This window comes from Heterodontus francisci, chromosome 32 (genome assembly GCF_036365525.1).
Source record: "Heterodontus francisci isolate sHetFra1 chromosome 32, sHetFra1.hap1, whole genome shotgun sequence".
Lineage (NCBI taxonomy): Eukaryota > Metazoa > Chordata > Chondrichthyes > Heterodontiformes > Heterodontidae > Heterodontus > Heterodontus francisci.
Genome location: NC_090402.1, coordinates 18,503,328 through 18,520,973, shown reverse-complemented (window position 1 = coordinate 18,520,973; position 17,646 = coordinate 18,503,328). Strand labels below are relative to the sequence as shown.

The following is a 17,646-nucleotide window of genomic DNA, read 5'->3' as shown; positions in this document are numbered from 1 at the left end:
TGGGCGGGATTTCAATTCCGGGGTCGGCACCCCGATGTCATGTTCATTTCTGGGTCCCGACCCAGTACCATGTCGGCAACGCATATACATTGCGATTTCAATTGAAAAATAGCCTAATTGGCTCAGTCACATTCGTCAGTCAATTAGCAGCGGCAGGCATGAGGCGGCGGCAGAAAGAACGAGCAGCAGCCATTGCTATGGCTGCCGTTTGTTTCAATAATGGAAGGAAGAGCTGAGCAGAGGGCAGTGGGTAGGGACGGACCCATGCCAGGGCAGACCCCCTTTCCTCAGATGGCTCACTTGAGGTGCTGCTGGAGGACCTGACATCAGGGAGAAATATCCTATTCTCTGCCAACAGCACGAGAAGGTCTGCAAGGCAGACTAAGAAGGCATGGCTGCAGGTGGCTCATGAGGGCAGCAGCAGAAGAACAGTGATGAGGAACTGGGTCCAGTGCAGGAAATGTTTCAATGACCTGATTAGGTCTGGCAAGGTGGGTCCAAAAATAGATCCAGATGGCATGCCTCCTGGTCAGCGGTCACCAGAATGCAAAAGAGAGGGGCATCATGAGGGCAGATGGTATTCTCCTGACCATTGGAGGGATGTGTGCACAGCAGCACTGACGACCCATAAGCATAGTTCATAATCCAAGCGCTATTGGACAGTAGGCTACAGTGAAGATTAGCTGCATCCTTCTTCATCTCACGGGCCAAATGGGAGACCGCTAGCAGGGAGAGGGTGAGGGCACGTTTGGATAGCCGGATGTCCCAGCTCACATCACTAATGCATTTTGAGGAGCTGGCCCTTGATCTGGTCAGAGTAGCAAGCCATTGGGGCACTGGAGACAAAGAAACTTAAGTCTAACATAGACAGGGTGAAAAGATCTCAAGACATCTCCAGGTTCAGGGCATGCATGGCAATCCTCCCCGTGTAACGAGCTGTCAATGCATAAGCTGTCATCTCATTATTTTAAGCAGAAGCAGCATCTGTTGATTGTGCTGATTCCTCATGACCACCTTCTCTTAGGTTTCTCACAGTGCCAGCTGCAAAGACGGAGGAGTTGACACACCGCCAACAAATTCTGGAGGAGTCAGAGGAGGGAGGAAATATCAGAGCCTGCACTGTCACATCTTTCTTGCGCACACTCCACCAATGCAGATAGTCGCACATCAGTGGATCCTTGCACAGTATTAGAAACAGTAGGACAGGGTGAAGTGCAGATCACATCACAGCAGAGGGATAAGTGGGAGGCAGAGTAGGCTGTAGGCAAACCCCCTTGGAATTTGAAGGAAAGGCACAGCCCTGCTCAGCAGGGTGGAGATGCAGAGCCTCAGGAGTCATGAAACTGGGGTTCTACCTGCAGAACCAGCTTGAGATGTGTGTTCATATGTCCGAATTACTTGAGGCACTGCAGAGTCCTGGGAATGAAGGAGTCCATTCATCTTATGTGCTCCACAACGTCTCAGTGCTTTGAGCACATGAGCTCCTCCATTGAAAGAGTGGCCAACCTCAGGGAAAGCCATATGCAGCATCACTCACAGTGGATGCCGGAACAACGCACTGACATGTACAGAATGCATACCACATTCTGTTGCATTGATGGGTCAGTAGTGCAAACAGTGCCACGAAGCATGGGAGTGGATGCCAGCTGTGCCCCAGCTGGTGTTTCCTTCTAGCAATCAAAGGCGCCATGCAAGAGCTAAGGAGGTGGCAGATGGTGATGAGTGTACCACCCCTCCGGGGGCTGCATCATTATCATCCGCCTCATGGCTCCTCTGACGGAGGAAGCATCTGTAGAGTTATGCCCTGTGATAGAGGCTGTCCCTGTAGTGATGCCAGTGCAGCAGCCTTTTGAAATGCACACCCTCCCCTTCCATCTGGCACGTCCGCGCGAGGCAGACCGCCACAGGCATCTCTCAATCCCAGACAGGTACTAGCGAGAAGTGTGCCTCCACTTCATCCTCAGCCACAGGGGGAGCAACTAGAAGGAGTGGCTGTGAGTGGAGGCCTCTGCATCTGTGATGTCACTTTGTGGGTCACTTGGGTGTTTCTGTTGTAAATGATATCAAGCTGTGAGGCGATAAAGCACTAGGCATGTGATTACACTAAGGCAGACTTGTGTGTTTCCATTTCATCATGGCAAAAGGCAGGAGAATGGAAAATAAGGGTTAGCAAAGCAAAGGAGTGTGTTGGGGAAGAGTGTGTCAAGTGAAAACTATTGAGCCTTGCATGGTTTGTGCTACTGGAAGGCTGCTGACTTTAGTTCTTAACGGATGATTGCTCTTACTCAGATGAAGGAGATTTCATCTCTAAATGTCCTGCAGACTGAGTATCGCTCAGGTGAAATGTGTCTGGATCAGAGTGGCCCTGACATCCTGAGGAGCGCTCCACCTCCAGAGCCTACCACAGTGACATCCCTGCAAAGCACAGGAACAGTCCTCGTTCTCCTTCAGCCTCCTCCTCATCTTCTTCCTCCTCTGAAGAGCTGTGCTGTTCCAGCGCTTCACCCTCTTCAAAGACCACACCTCTCTGGAGAGCCATGTTAGAGAGAGCGCAGCAAACCACCACATTGTGCGAGACCCTTGACAGAGTGTACTGGAGTGCATCATCCGTTTGGTCAAAGTGGCCTGCGCAGTGATGACCCTTGTGCTCAGGTGGCATCAGTTGTAGGGTCTCTTAGCCTTCGTGCAGGGTTGCACACCGGCGTCATCAGCTATCTCTTCAAGTGATGAGCCCTATTTGTTGACAGCCATCCAAGGATTTCTGATGGCTCCTTCAAGAGCTCCAGCACCTGCAATTACCGAAGGAACAAGGCGTCATAGCAGCTTCCAGGATAGCATGTACACACCTACATAAAGCACTTGCTGTGATCGCATATCAGCTAAATGTTTGGGGAGTGGACTCCCTTCCTATTGAGGAATCTCCCTAGCTGGTCAGTGATGGCCTTGATGGCCACATGGGTGTAACTGATGATCCCCTGCACCTGAGGGAATCCAGCGTAGCAGACAAATCCCACTGCTCTTTGAATTCGAGTGCTGCTATCCACCTGGAATTCAATATAACCCCCTGCCCTCTTGAACCAAGCATCTCTTACCTCTGTGAAGCAATGATGTGCCACTGCCTGCATGATGACACCAATTTCCGCTGCCACTCCTTGGAAGGAACCGGTTGCAAAAAAGTGCAAATCCACTGTGACTTTTACAGCCACGGGATGGCCATAGCTACTGTTTCTGTGAACCCTCAGATGACCTTCAACGAGGGCACACAAGTCAGCAACCATCTGCCTAGACAGGCTCAGCCTTCTGTGGCACGGATGCTCCAACATATTCAGGTAGCTTCTCCTTTGGTGATAGACTCTCGGCTGAAGGTATTACCTTTGTTGCCTTCCTCTCCCTCGTTCCTCGCCCGTGCCCCTGTTGCCCAGGGGTGCGTCTCTGATTCTGCAGATGTTGCTCTCATCGCTAGTCAATCTTATCTAAGAGTAGCTTAATCCCATTTCCTGTTGTGTCCTTCCTTTCAATTGGAATGTGGAATCTTCCTGAACCACACACTCATGAACCCATGAAGCCTGTATGAAGAAGGACGTCCATCCCCCAAAGTCGCACCCCCCCACCCCACGCCACAAAATGTCCTTGTCCAGAGTGAAGAGATATTACAGATAATTTTCCTGTTGCTGTACAACTGGTTGCCTGTAAACGAGGACCTTCCATGAGCCTTCCCTCTTCAATTATGCCTTTTGCTGCTGCCCTGCCATCCTGACTCACTCCCCACTGTGTTACCGTCTCCTCCTCCCTACTCTGTCGTGGTTGAGACCCTGCTTGGATCCCATGTCTTAATAAGAAAATTCCAAACCGGCTCTTAAAAAGCTGACAAGAAGCTCATTAACAACATTAACTGGCCATTTATAATATTTTGGGCAGGTTGCCTCTTCCCATACTTAGAACCTTTTACACTTTCAGCATTTCGGTTTCCCATCGGCAAACTGACACGCCGACCTGAGGGGCGGGTTTAAGCATCCACCGTCTCTGTTCCCGCCCTCGTATTTAAATAAAAGTCCCAGCCAATTGTGTGGTCTCTGATGTTCTATGCAGTCCACATAGTCTGAACAACTCCACTCTAACGGGTCCATCGATAACAAACACTTTAACACAAATTACTGTTAAACTGGAAGAAAATACGGTTCAGTAATACTCTCAGAAAACAGTACTGTTTCGTCTCAGTCATTTTTGCTCATTCAGGCTACCAGCATAAATATAATTTATGACAATGATAGGAAAAAATTCTTATGCCAACATGGGGGTGCATTTTAAGTGAACAGAGCTGAAAGTTGATGTGTGGGAGGGGAATTTGACAAACAGAAGTTGGCTTTAGTCACTGCAATCTGTGTTTATCTCTGTAAATAAGTGGTAGAGGTTGACTGATACGACAGCAGGATTTAGAGCATAGAGTTACCAACCTGTCCGAATTGTCCAGAAGTCTCCAGGAATTGAAGATAAAGCTCCTGGGCACTGCTGCTAGCAACCCAGAAGAAAAGTAGAGCATTGTGCCTGTGTGCTCTCTTCACCTGCTGGCCTTCCAGTTGTTAGAAGTTCGCACAACAACTGAGCATGCGATTAATCTTCCTGTAATTCATTTTAGAGTTGATAACCCAATAGCAGGGAATATACATTTTCTTTAGGATGTGTGTTTTGAGATCCAAAAATTGAGGTATTTGCAAAGTCAAAACTGAAAATTTCATCCCAAAATTGTCTTCCTGAACTATTAGGGAACATGAAAAAACTCCCCCCACTTCCTCCACCCTCCCTGCATTACCAGGAAATCATTGGGAACAACAACTACTTGCATTTATAATGTGATTTTAACATTGGAAAATGTCTCAACACATCACACAGGAGCAGTAAACAATCAACACTGGGCCAAAGGAGGAGATATTATGAAGGGTCACTAAAAGCTCGTTCAAAGAGGTAAGTTTTAAGGAGGGTATTAAAGGAAGACCAGAAAATTGTAGAGGTTTAGGATGGAAATTCCAGAGCTGTGGCTCAGTGGTAGCAGTCTCACCTGAGTCAAAGCATTGTATATTCAAGACCAGTGAACATGTGTCATCATTAAAAAATATATATGCACACACTTTTATTTGCATGCCTTTATTTACTTTTTCCTCCATTTTATGCTCCAGGCAGTAGCCATGGATTGATTCCTCTCCCTCTTGACACAAACTGCTAGCAGATGTAAATCAGTTGGCTGGATTATTTGGAATAAAATCAGATTGCACACCCTGCAACCCCCACCACCCAACCCCCCTCCACCTCCAACACACAGTGAGAAGCACCTGACCTCTGCTCTGTTCTACATCAGATAGAAGGACAAAGACTGTGAATTTGCTTGGTGAGGAACCAACTTTGCACCATTCTATGTTACAGAACATTGTAGTATGAATGTATTGCTCCCACAAAAGAACAATAGACAAGGCAACCTACATGAATTTGAGCCAAATTCAGGTATTTGTAAAGAAGTAATAATTTGAACAATTCAGTTTCCTTTCAGGTTTTCACTTGGGCTCTCACTTAGACTGGACTAAGATGATCACATAAGAATCACTAACGATAGCTTGCAGGTATCAAATCAAGTATCATTAAACTGCTAAAAGAACCTGGCAGTTAAACAGGTGGCATGTCTTTTCACATAAAGCAAGGATAAAAATCATTTGACATTCTAACAAAAATTATAATGTAAACGAAAAATATAACCAGCAGGCAAAACAGCAGTGGATTCAGCTCGCCCTTCTGTCTCATTAACATCAACAAATTACACATATTCCCCTGATCAGAGCTGTCCTTCAGGTATCATTTGTAAGCAATGGCTACAAATGAAATGTTCCACTATCCTAGGTCAAACCTCATAAAATAGAAGCAACAGAAACTGCTCCTGCTAATTCTGAATAATAACAAGCTTGTAAGGATGTGTCACATTGGAATTTCATACAGTTGACTAGATTTGCAGTTTACGCTTAAAGTATCTTCTGCACAAGATCATAAAAACTTTATAAAAAGAACTATATTACACAGAATAAAATTTCTTCTAATAGGTTCTGAATTCTACATAGAAAATAAAAAAATTCACGAAGGATAAATCCAACTTATAAAAATTTATGCAGAATTAAAATCACAACTCAACCATAAAATTAGGTTACATTAACCCACTTTTGTCCAATGGTAAAATAAATAAAGACTTCAATAAGATTGATTAGTTACCAAAAAAGATCAGCTTTATTGCCAAAGACCTATGATTTGCATAGCTTCTTTTGTAATTTGTTCAAAGCATCAACTGTGGAAGTATAAAAACTTAAAAGACTCGTCTCATTTTACTGGTCCTTTGTAATTAGAGCAGTGGAAAAGTCATGAAAAAACACTTCTTTAAAAAAGCATTTTAAAAATTTCATTGTTAGCAATATATCTGCATTAGTAATTCTCAATCATAGAGACAAAATAGTAACCTACTCCAGTGGAATTATTTGCCTGAAGAACAACGTTTAATGAAACATCACTTCTGACATACTAATGCACTGATAATGAATAATTTGTGTTAATAGGCTCATAACAAAAGATTGCCTCAAGGACATGCATTCTCATGTAGATATGCTTCTGTATTAAACTATATATGAATACCAGTAAGAGGGGTTTGGATATAGTCAGAACCATGGAACCAAACACAAAGATAATTCCACCATGTTATGGTTTTATGCTATCAGGAATGGAACTGTAGTTACAGTTTGGAATGCCCATTCCCATCTTAATGGGGATTCAATCTCATCAACACTAATTTCAAGTGAAAAGAATATGAAACAGCAAATGCCAAGTTAAATAATTTGTGTAAAGTAACAAGGTTAAATATGGAGTAATTGCACATCGGTCTTTTTTATTTGTCCTCGCCTTGAAAGGAAAGCAAGAAGATAGCAGCTGTTTTGTTCTTTGAATTTATTTGAACCAACAATTTCACCAGTTGACAACAACATGTAGTTTACCAAAAGCCATTATTGTGGCAGTGGAGATGGGGCACAGTGGGCTGCATTGAAGTACAGTGGCTTTGTTTTTACAGCCCTGAAAGTTGCTAACCGGCTGGCGACACTCGGATCCTATAAGTACTATTTTAGAAGTCCAGTTTTTGAAAAAAATAAATACAAGCAATGCCAATGTATTGAGACTCAAAGGGTTAATGACACTCATCAAGGATACACCACACTGCAGTGTGTGCTTTAAACTCTTAAAACTTGAATTAATGTGACTATCAATTGAACATACTGCTGTAGGTGTTACCGGTTCTGTGATTTCCTTACAATATCTTATCTGAACATCCTTGACCTGCTGTTAATTTCATCACAATTGTTTTGGAATATTTCTAAAGGTTTCTATTTCTCATTTGGTTTCAACTGCCTCCGCTGTTTTCATATTTTTTGACCGGTTTCCTTTTCATTTTTAGTGCTGTTTACTCCTACCTTTTTTAATTAAAACCGTCAGTCAGAAACCTGTCTAGAAAATGAAGGCAGACCATAAGAGGTCTCCACTGTAATTACCTTTTTACACATCTCCTTCAAGGCCAATATCATCAATCCCCTCAGAAATTCACAATTCTTTCCAAATACTGGCCAAACTCCAACCTTTCCTTTGTCCTGCATGTTGTTGCAATTATGATCCCACCTCTTTCACTAGATTTGACACCCTCCATTTTGGTATCCACTTTGCCCACAGCACTGAGACCACACTGGCCAAGTCACAAAAGATATCATGTGGAACTGTGCCTCTCTGTCCTCATTCTCCTTGACCTCTCTACTGCCATTGAAAATTGCATCCTCCTTCGACATCCAAGTTGACAGCTTGGCTGGTTCTTGGGGATGGTACCAGGCAATTGGGAGCGGTGAGGTTGGTGGGGTGAGGGGGGGGGGGGGGGTGGCGAGGGAAGGTCAGTATGATCTCATCATAGAGAGCGAGGCCATCAGGGCATGGGGGCTTGATTCTATCATTGCAGTGGCGACAGAGGGGCTGAGATTGACGGAGGGGAGGCTGAAGCCTTCCTTGAGGGACCACTGGGATGGTGCTCCTCCAGGCATTTTTATTCTAACTGTTTTTAATGTGAATCCTTCAGAACATCTGTTGTACATATTTCTGTAATTTCTGTTTTACACGTTAGGGTAAATCATTTGTTGAATTACCACATCCCATCATAACTTCAACTAATTTCTACATTGCCACATGTTGCACAATTTGCTGCCCGAGTAAAACAGCTTGCATTTCTGAAGCAATCTCCATATACAGGAAGATATCTCAAAATGATTTTATATTAAGGAGGACAAAACAATGGCCATCAAGCCAGAGGATAAAAGTAAAAAAAAAGTAACAGGTCAAAGGCCAGAGCCAGAGAGAAAGGTTTTGCGAAAATGGGGACAAAGCTAGGCAAGCAGCTGGGGGCAGGTGTGTAACAGCTGAACAAATGGCTAACAATCATAGACTGGAAGCATTGGAAAACAATGAGAAGCAGCACATGCAAGACACAAGGAGATGAATAATGAAGGTTGGAGCAAAGCAATGAAGGGATTTGAAAAGGACAGTCAACTCGAACAGATGCATGAGTGGAACTTGGAGAGAATGGGGTGATGGGACATTGGGTAAGGATGTGGGCAGTAGCATTTTGACCAAGTTGAAACTTATGAAGGGTTGAACCATGTCAGCCGTGGCTCAGTGTTAACACTGCTGTCCCTACATCAGAAAGTCCTATCTCAAGCCCCACCCCAGGACTTGAGCACATATCTAGGCTGATATTAAGATGAAATGCTGATGAGGTGCTGCACTGTTGGAGGGTGTAGTCTTCTGGATGAGACGTTAAATCACATTGTGTCTCTTTTCTCAGGTGGATATAGAAGAGTCCATAGCACTATTTGAAGATGAGCAGGGGAGTTCTTCCACTATCCTGCCCAACATTTATTACTCAAAGAACATCTCAAACAGTTAAGTTGGTCGTTTATTTCATTACTGTTTGTGGGACCTTGTTGTCGGCAAATTGGCTGCAACGTTTCCCTCCAGTACAACAGTGAGTACACTCTGAAAGTACTTCATCAGCTGTATAGCGTTCTGGGATGTCCTGAGGTTGTGAAAGATGGTATATAAAAATGCTAGTTCTTTTTATTCTTTCTTTGAAGCAAGGAGACTTCCAGAGCCTCAGGGCATGATTAAGTGGTCTAAGATCTTGGCAGCAGAGGTGAAGAGGAAGAGATTTTAGCAATAAGAAAGCAGTTTTAACATCTGATCCCTTACCCGCCACTGTCCATTTTCCCCTTTTGCTTATATCCATTGTTTGGTTCTCCTTAATGTAAAACACTTTGAGAACATCTTCCCAATTGCACTTCAAAAACCAATTAATTGGTTGTAAAGCGGTATGGGACATCCTTCAGACATAGTAAGATAACATACACATGCAAATTCTTTCTTTATATGGCAGAAATGAAAAGATATCATAGGATACAGGACTGACCTCTTTCTAAATTTGACAGACTATGGATCCTCAAACAACAGACTGCTGTTGGATTTCAAAACTAGTTTTTGTTGACTGCATAGGACTTTGAAGCATGAGGTAGCATGAAGATGGGCTTGTCAGTAACCTAACTTTTGTCCCATTTATGACTCTCTTTTGCTGCTGGTTGATCAATCATTGGTCAATTCTACTCATCAGAATCGAGATGTGTGAGATTAACAGCAATTACTGGCAAGCAATAGAAAGAAGTCAACGGATGAGGCAAACGTTGACTAGGTTGATGTGATATATTATTTTAGAACAGGGGTGAGTAGAGAGTTTGTGCTCACTGCTCTGATTCTGCTTAGTAGCACTAAGTGAAGACTGGATTCTGTATCAGATAAAACAGTGTTGTTTAATTTTTATGCAAAATTAAGAGGAGAAAGTATAGTTAAGCGTGGCTTGGATTTTTTAAAATAGAATTAAAGGAAAACATTTGTTGAAAGAATACCCATGCTAAACATGCAGAGCCAACCCTGGACTTTGGTAAGATTTTTGTCTGAGGTAAGGTGACCTTGGTTGAATGCAATTGGGGATCCCAGAGAGAAACCACTGAAAAGTACAAGCTCTTTGTTCACTCACTATAGACAAAGTTTACGCTACACTGAACCATTGCCTCTGGCAGAAAAACTCGCCATTATGTCATTACTGTGGTAGGAATGTTTGTGTGGGACATGATATACTCAAATTAATGAGAGCACAGAGATTATGCTATCAGCAATACTGAAAAGCACACATGTAAGGAGTGCTTTAAAAAGATTTGTTTGTGATATTAGAGTAGTTTTGCATGAAACAATTTAAATACAGAATGGAATTTCAGGTGGAACCATATTTAAGCAAATAGGGAATAGTCTCATTCCCACTGAAATTAATAAAAATCTAAAAAGGAACATATCTTCTTCTTTGGCCTCCTTGTTCTGAGAGACAATGGATATAAGCGCCCAGAGGTGGTCAGTGGTTTGTGAAGCAGCGCCTGCAGTGGCTATAAAGGCCAATTCTAGAGTGACAGGCGCTGCAGATAAAATTGGATGTCGGGGCTGTTACACAGTTGGCTCTCTCCTTGCGCTTCTGTCTTTTTTCCTGCCAACTGCTAAGTCTCTTTGACTCGCCATTCTTTAGCTCCGCCTTTATGGCTGTCCGCCAGCGCTGGAGATCACTGGCAACTGACTCCCACGACTCGTGATCAATGTCACAGGACTTCATGCCGCGTTTGCAGACGTCTTTAAAGTGGAGACATGGACAGCCGGTGGGTCTGATACCAGTGATGAGCTCGCTGTACAATGTGTCCTTGGGGATCCTGCCATCTTCCATGCGGCTCACATGGCCAAGCCATCTCAAGCGCCGCTGGCTCAGTAGGGTGTATATGCTGGGGGTGTTGGCCACCTCGAGGACTTCTGCGTTGGAGATACGGGCCTGCCACCTGATGCCAAGGATTCTCCGGAGGCAATGAAGATGGAATGAGTTGAGACGTTGCTCTTGGCTGACATACGTTGTCCAGGCCTCGCTGCCATAGAGCAAGGTATGAAGGACACAGGCTTGAAACACTCGAACTTTTGAGTTCTGTGTCAGTGCGCCATTTTCCCACACCCTCTTGGCCAGTCTGGACATAGCAGCGGAAGCCTTTCCCACGCACCTGTTGATTTCTGCATCAAGAGACAGGTGATAGTTGAGCCTAGGTAGGTGAACTCTTGAACCACTTCCAGAGCGTGGTCGCCGATATTGATGGATGGAGCATTTCTGACGTCCTATCCTATGATGTTCGTTTTCTTGAGGCTGATGGTTAGGCCAAATTCATTGCAGGCAGTTGCAATCCTGTTGATGAGTCTCTGCAGACACTCTTCTGTCTGGGATGTTAATGCAGCATTGTCAGCAAAGAGGAGTTCCCTGATGAGGACTTTCTGTACTTTGGTCTTCACTCTAAGGCTGAACAACCTGCCATCTGATCTCATGTGGAGGAAAATTCCTTCTTCTGAACACCTGAACGCATGTGACAGCAGCAGCGAGAAGATCCCAAACAGTGTAGGTGTGAGAACACAGCCCTGTGTCACGCCACTCAGGATAGGAAAGGGGTCTGATGAGGCACCGCTATGCTGAATTGTGCCTTTCATATCGTCATGGAATGAGGTGATGATATTTAACAGCTTTGGTGCACATCCGATCTTTGCTAGCAGTCTGAAGAGAGTTGACGAGGTCAAAGGCTTTGGTGAGATCTATGAAAGCAACGTAGAGGGGCATCTGTTGTTCGTGGCATTTTTCCTGTAGCTGGTGAAGGGAGAACAGCATGTCAATGGCGGATCTCTCTGCTCGAAAGCCGCACTGTGCCTCAGGGTAGACACGCTCAGCCAGCTTCTGGAGTCTGTTTAAAACGACTCGAGCGAAAACTTTCCCCATTATGCTGAGCAGGGAGATTCCACGGTAGTTGTTGCAGTCATCGTGGTCTACTACACTCAAAATCAGAATCCACACAATAGATCACTATATTTTGACGGGAAATTCAAGTTAAAATTCAAACTTTGACTTGTATTCAAAATTCATGGGACAGAAAAGAAGCAAAGGAAAAGTCTCTTCTGCAGCACTGAAGCAGCCCCCTTGTCAAATTGCTGAAGAAACAGCACTGACTCTATCAGTGGCCAAACTATCCCACCCTCTTGCCTTCTGGCTGAGAGGAGAGTTTGGCAGAGACAAAACTATAAAATTCAAATATCTGAAATTAAACAGGAGATTTTAAGTTATATGACAATATGTACAAGTTTCAAAAGCACTGACTCCTGGATGGTTTACCAGCTTTACTGGAAGTCGGCAAGTCTTCTGCAGAAGAGGCAGAAAAACTGCCATTTTGAGAAAAAGCAAAATAAGTCAAGGATATTTACAAAATTCCACCTAAAGTATATGTGATTCGCCCATTTCAGTATAAATGGAATTGGGGTTAATGTCTCTTTTGCCTTGTATTCATTATTGACAGATTAGCTTTAAGACCTAGCACAATGGGAAAATACTTCCCTTGCTTAATTAGTGGTAAATCAATTTCTTCCACTGACTTCAATGTATTTGACCTTGCACCTCCTATCAAACCAGCAGCGGATGGATGAGGCAAGCTAGCATGCAGGAGTTAAGCTATAGTTCTAGAAATGCAACTCTTTATTTTCCCCTAGAATCTGCTGAACAGCATGGAGGTTAAGTCCTTGATTCAGAGAGAATTTTAAAACAATCTAAAGAATTAAAATATCAAAAAAATGGGCTCCCGTCTATAATACCTTCAAACAGAGATTCAACAAATATTTTTCATTAAATCTTTAAATAGTTTGAACCAAAATATGTGAAAACCTGACCCAATGGCCATTCCAAGCATAGGCAAAATGTAGAATAAATGTCTCCCAGCATGAACATGGGAGAGACAGGCAGCTTCCATGACTGGGCAAAGACCAAGCTGAGCCAAAATTAAATATTAACAACAGATAAAACCAAGTCCCGGCAGACAGGAAAGGTGGGCTATGACTAAGCTTGCCTCAATTAGATCATGAATTTGATTTGATAAATCATCTGCTTTCATGAAGCAGTGAGTAGAAATCAGTTGCTGGAGGGGGAGGGGGAAAAAAATCAAGCTGATAGTTAAGATTAAGTGCAGCATCACTTAGTTATGGGAAAAGAACTTAAACCAATAATCTTTAATGTGGTGTGATATGCTTCATGTGTGATGCTTATAACTTATCACCTCAAATTGCTCTCACCAGTATTAACTTCCAACCAGGCACTAGAACTTTACCTTGGCATTGTTTATTATTTAATTCAAAATTCTCTTTACAAACACAACCCAAGGAGTATAATATATATAAAATTGTAATGCTGGGTGCTTTCCAGTTTAAGTGTATGAAACTCTTACCCACCCACCATTATGTTTTCCTGAAATCCGAGTGTAAGACAACATAGAAGTAATACACTTAGAATCACAAAACCATATCAATCACATATTGGAAAATACAACAATTACAGCATAAAAATATTGGCATCTGTGTTTTTTTATTCAGTTATCGATCATTTTTATCTTACTTCACTTTTACACCATACTAACATACAATGTTGCTTTGTTACATTCATTGTCCTTGTTGTCTATTCTCTAAACAGAGATGGTTTACCAAATCCAACTTATTGATAAACTTTTTCTGTCTCAGGAGTAAAGCAGGAACAACCAATCCATGCTTCTATTCTTAGGTGCGCTTGTCAGCATCACAAACTTTCTGGTTCTGAGCCACTCTAAATCATGATTGAGAAAATATGTGGAACAGAACCATTTTAGTTTGTCTCCAGCATTAAAAACAATCGAGGTATGTTTTTCACAACACAGCATGATGTAATATTTTTCTGGTTGTTCTATAAGATAATTAAGTCTTGCACCAATTTCAGAAATTAGAATTATATTAGAAATGCAAGGCTAGAGCTAGATGGACTGTGAAAACTGTAAACAAAATAAAAACCATACCAATGTAAGAGTCTTAACTTACTGTATGCAAAAATTCCAAAAACAAATGGAGATTGAATCCATCTTCAGTTAGCAGGCATAGTACTTTACTCATCAATGAAACTTGAAGATGTTTATGAGCACTTTCTGACTGGAGATGGACAAGCACCGACAGCCATAGATACAGCATGGCCAAATGCTACACAGTAGCTGTGATGAAGCATCTCCTGGTATTCATTGCTGCATAATATTGTTATAGAATCTAAGTGAAAGCATACAAAGATTGTGAAACAACAGGATTCTTATGACATCCAAAACTGCAAAGTGAGGCTTGTTTGTTTTATGCTGCATGCTAAATATTATATTCAATGCTTTTCTTTCATTAAAATTGCTGACCTATTATTCTGCAGGAGTGATTTAACTTTCCTTACTTTAAAAAAAATAAAGATCAGGCAAAGTACCATAAAACTGATTTAAGGTAAAGCTGGTCAGTTGTTGAGTTCATTTAGGGCAACTGTCAGTTCAGTATTGAGAAAACTGTCTCTCTCTACCTCCTGATGGAAGTGCTCTATTAAAACAGCAGCATCAGTGACAGTAGATGAAAGAAGTGTCAGTAGTGTGATTCACATGGGCCAGATCATCTAGTCTGAACACATTCAGCCCTTTAGACAGAAAAAAACACAAGAAAGTGTATTTCACATGCAAAGTTAATAGAGCTTGAAGAACAGAATGAGCAATTGTAGCTTAAAGTGTTGGTATTTTTCTGTTTCCCTGTACATCCTTGAATTTAACATGGTTTATATTTGAACCAATATCAGTAACCATTTGGGCCTCAGCAATTGTCCAGATACACTGTGATTGATTGAGCTTACCATGTGCTGTCACTCAGCCTTATCAACACTTTGGGTAGGCCTGTCTGCAGCAATAAACTCCGATTGCTTTGTGGTAAAAGATGTGAAATATTTTGTCTGCCTGAGATAATGGAGCTGAGGAAGCAAAAACTGTACACTGAGGTGAGTGAAGGGCTCATGAGAAGTCATGAAAATCTATGCATTTAACAGGATGTGCCTTACACGAGAGTGCACTTAATCAGAATATTTGACATTGAGTAAATGATAAAGGAATCAGGATTTTGAAAAGTAGACATTTAAGTACAACCTCCGAGCAGGGCATGTATTGCATCGACAAGGCCATGGTCACCTTCATAACCAATGACCTTTTATGTGTCTGGAATTAAGACCACAATCACATTAGCCATGATCTTGTTGGATGGTGCAGCAGGTTCGAGGGGCCAAATGACCTACTCCTGCTCCTATTTCATATGTTCTTAACTGATAACAGAAGCTTGTAATTAAAGTACTATCTATTGAAAATACTCACCATTAAAATAAACAAAAAATCAGCTGTAGTTTCAGGAGGTTCACTCCTCAATAACTCTGTTGATAAAGGATGTGTGTTTTTGAACTATACAGACCAGAAGGTCTCAGGTTTAATTCCTGGTCCATGGTAAGTTAGCTGCTTTTAGCTGAGGTGGCAATATGGCAGTTCAACTGACTTCAGTCTCTCTGATGAGGGGGGGAAAGAAAAATCAGCCACGGGGGGCTACACAATGATTCTTGCTGGAACGTGCCTGTGAGGACACATGGCATGGACAGACCAGGCTCAGCTTTCATGCTCTCAACAGTCAAATAGTCTATTAGTGACTCTTTAGGCAAAAATAATGGTCACTTGGGTGTGGTACCAGGGCTGACGAGCATATACAGGTCACATACCCCAGCACGAGTCTGTACCTTCACTGAAGGAGGGGAGAAAACTAAAGGATAAAAAAAGTCATTTTATCAAAAGCTCCTAATCAAAAACAATCTCTATTTCATCTCCTTTGATCCATGGATGTCAAACACCTGGAAAGTTTGTGGAAGGCTCCATCCGGATAGCAATTCATCTATTTAGGCTTGAATTTCAAAAAAAGCATTTAGTGCATGGAGATGGCATTTGAAGATGGGGCTTGGGAGAGGATAATTGAAACAAATAAATGCAGTATTTGTTGGTGAATGTGCTTGGAATAGTAAGTTAGGAATGTCACACGCAAGTGTGATATTCAAAAGGGCTTACTTTTTTCAACAACTTTGATTGCTAAATTTTTCTTTTTGGATTCCCAATCTTTTGTAAATCCAACAGACACTGGATGTAACCAGGTATTTCACTGTTAAATAATTATAATTGAGTCACGTACACTCAATTTTAAAGTTTGAAAAAACTGACATGTAACAAATGACATGCAATAAGAGGAAGTATTATTGCTGTAGCCCTTGATGCCATACAGGCACATTTTATTGACTTATTAAATTGTAGTTTAAGTTTATGGAAAAGGCATGGGGCCAAAATTCTCTTCATGGTAAACAATAATTGTGGTTAAATTAATAGGAACATCTGTCACCAAATTCAGAATGGATTTAAAGTGTCTTTCAAAAGGCCATTGCAGCAATCTTTTCTCCTTTTGTCATTTTAACAGACAGAGCATGTGCAGACTGGACTGGGAATAATTAAATTCAATTTCACTTATATGTGATTTACATGAGTTTGTACTATCAATTTACTACTATTAAAGAACTGATACAAACTGCTTCCATGGTCAATCCTAGTCCAATATCCTAATGAATAAAATGAGAGAAGGGAAATTATTGGGTAAGCAGCTCTATCAATTAGCGACTTATATCACATTCTTTGTGCATGCCAAAGAATATACACTTTTCCCCCACCATTAAAAGACCTATATATCAAATTTATATTTTTCAATTACCCCACCCCAACTCAATAAGTAAATATATGTCGATGTTGAATGTCTTCTTTAGTGTGGAATGATATATGCTGTTTGAAGGAAACAGATGGCTAATTATCACTACTTTTAATCGCGAATTGCAAAATTGACAGAATGGCTTGGCAGACAAGAATGTGTGGTCCCGGCTGTGTGAAGAGGCACAGCAGAACATCAATTACTGTGGCCACACTACAGATTGAATAATACCCAGCTCATGTGGACAGTATCTTAGTATTCATTATGACGGTGTTGGAGAAAATACATTAAGTACCTCATTGCAACAGATCTATTAATACAGTAGGCTGAAGACACGGCCAGATTCAGCAGCACCACCCCAAAAAAGCAATCGCGAATTAACGTTGCATTGGGCATGGACAGGTGACAGACTGAACAACTCTTCTCTCACCTATGCAGATACCTGTATTTGCAGGGACAAATGTCGGTTGATAAACGGTTCACTCTCAGATATCATTGTAGCACAGTAACCTCTTCTCACAATAACTCGCGGTCAAGGTACAGACAGAACAGATTAGCGGAATGCTGCACTTTGCACAACCCAACCCCAACTACAATAGTCAAACGTAAGATAGTCAAAAAAAAGCATGTGCGTATGTGTTGAAAGAGAACAATACCTGGCAGCCAGTTTTATTTATTCTTCCGAAAAATATCAGACTGTGGAGCTATAAAAAATCAAACCACTTGCTTAAATAATTAATTTCTTCCAAAACCCAGAAAAGAAGCACATCACAAGGGAACAGTACCAATAAACACAATAAAGGCATGCCTCGTTTCACAGTAAGCAAATGTGGGAAC

At 42.0% G+C, this 17,646-nt stretch overlaps 1 protein-coding gene across 8 annotated transcripts in view; it reads right to left on the bottom strand.

Annotated features, from left to right (window-relative positions):
* LOC137347681 (disabled homolog 2-interacting protein-like) overlaps window positions 1-17,646 on the bottom strand; it is an 860,897-nt gene that overhangs the window by 220,323 nt on the left and 622,928 nt on the right. The gene's annotated exons all lie outside the window — the stretch shown is intronic.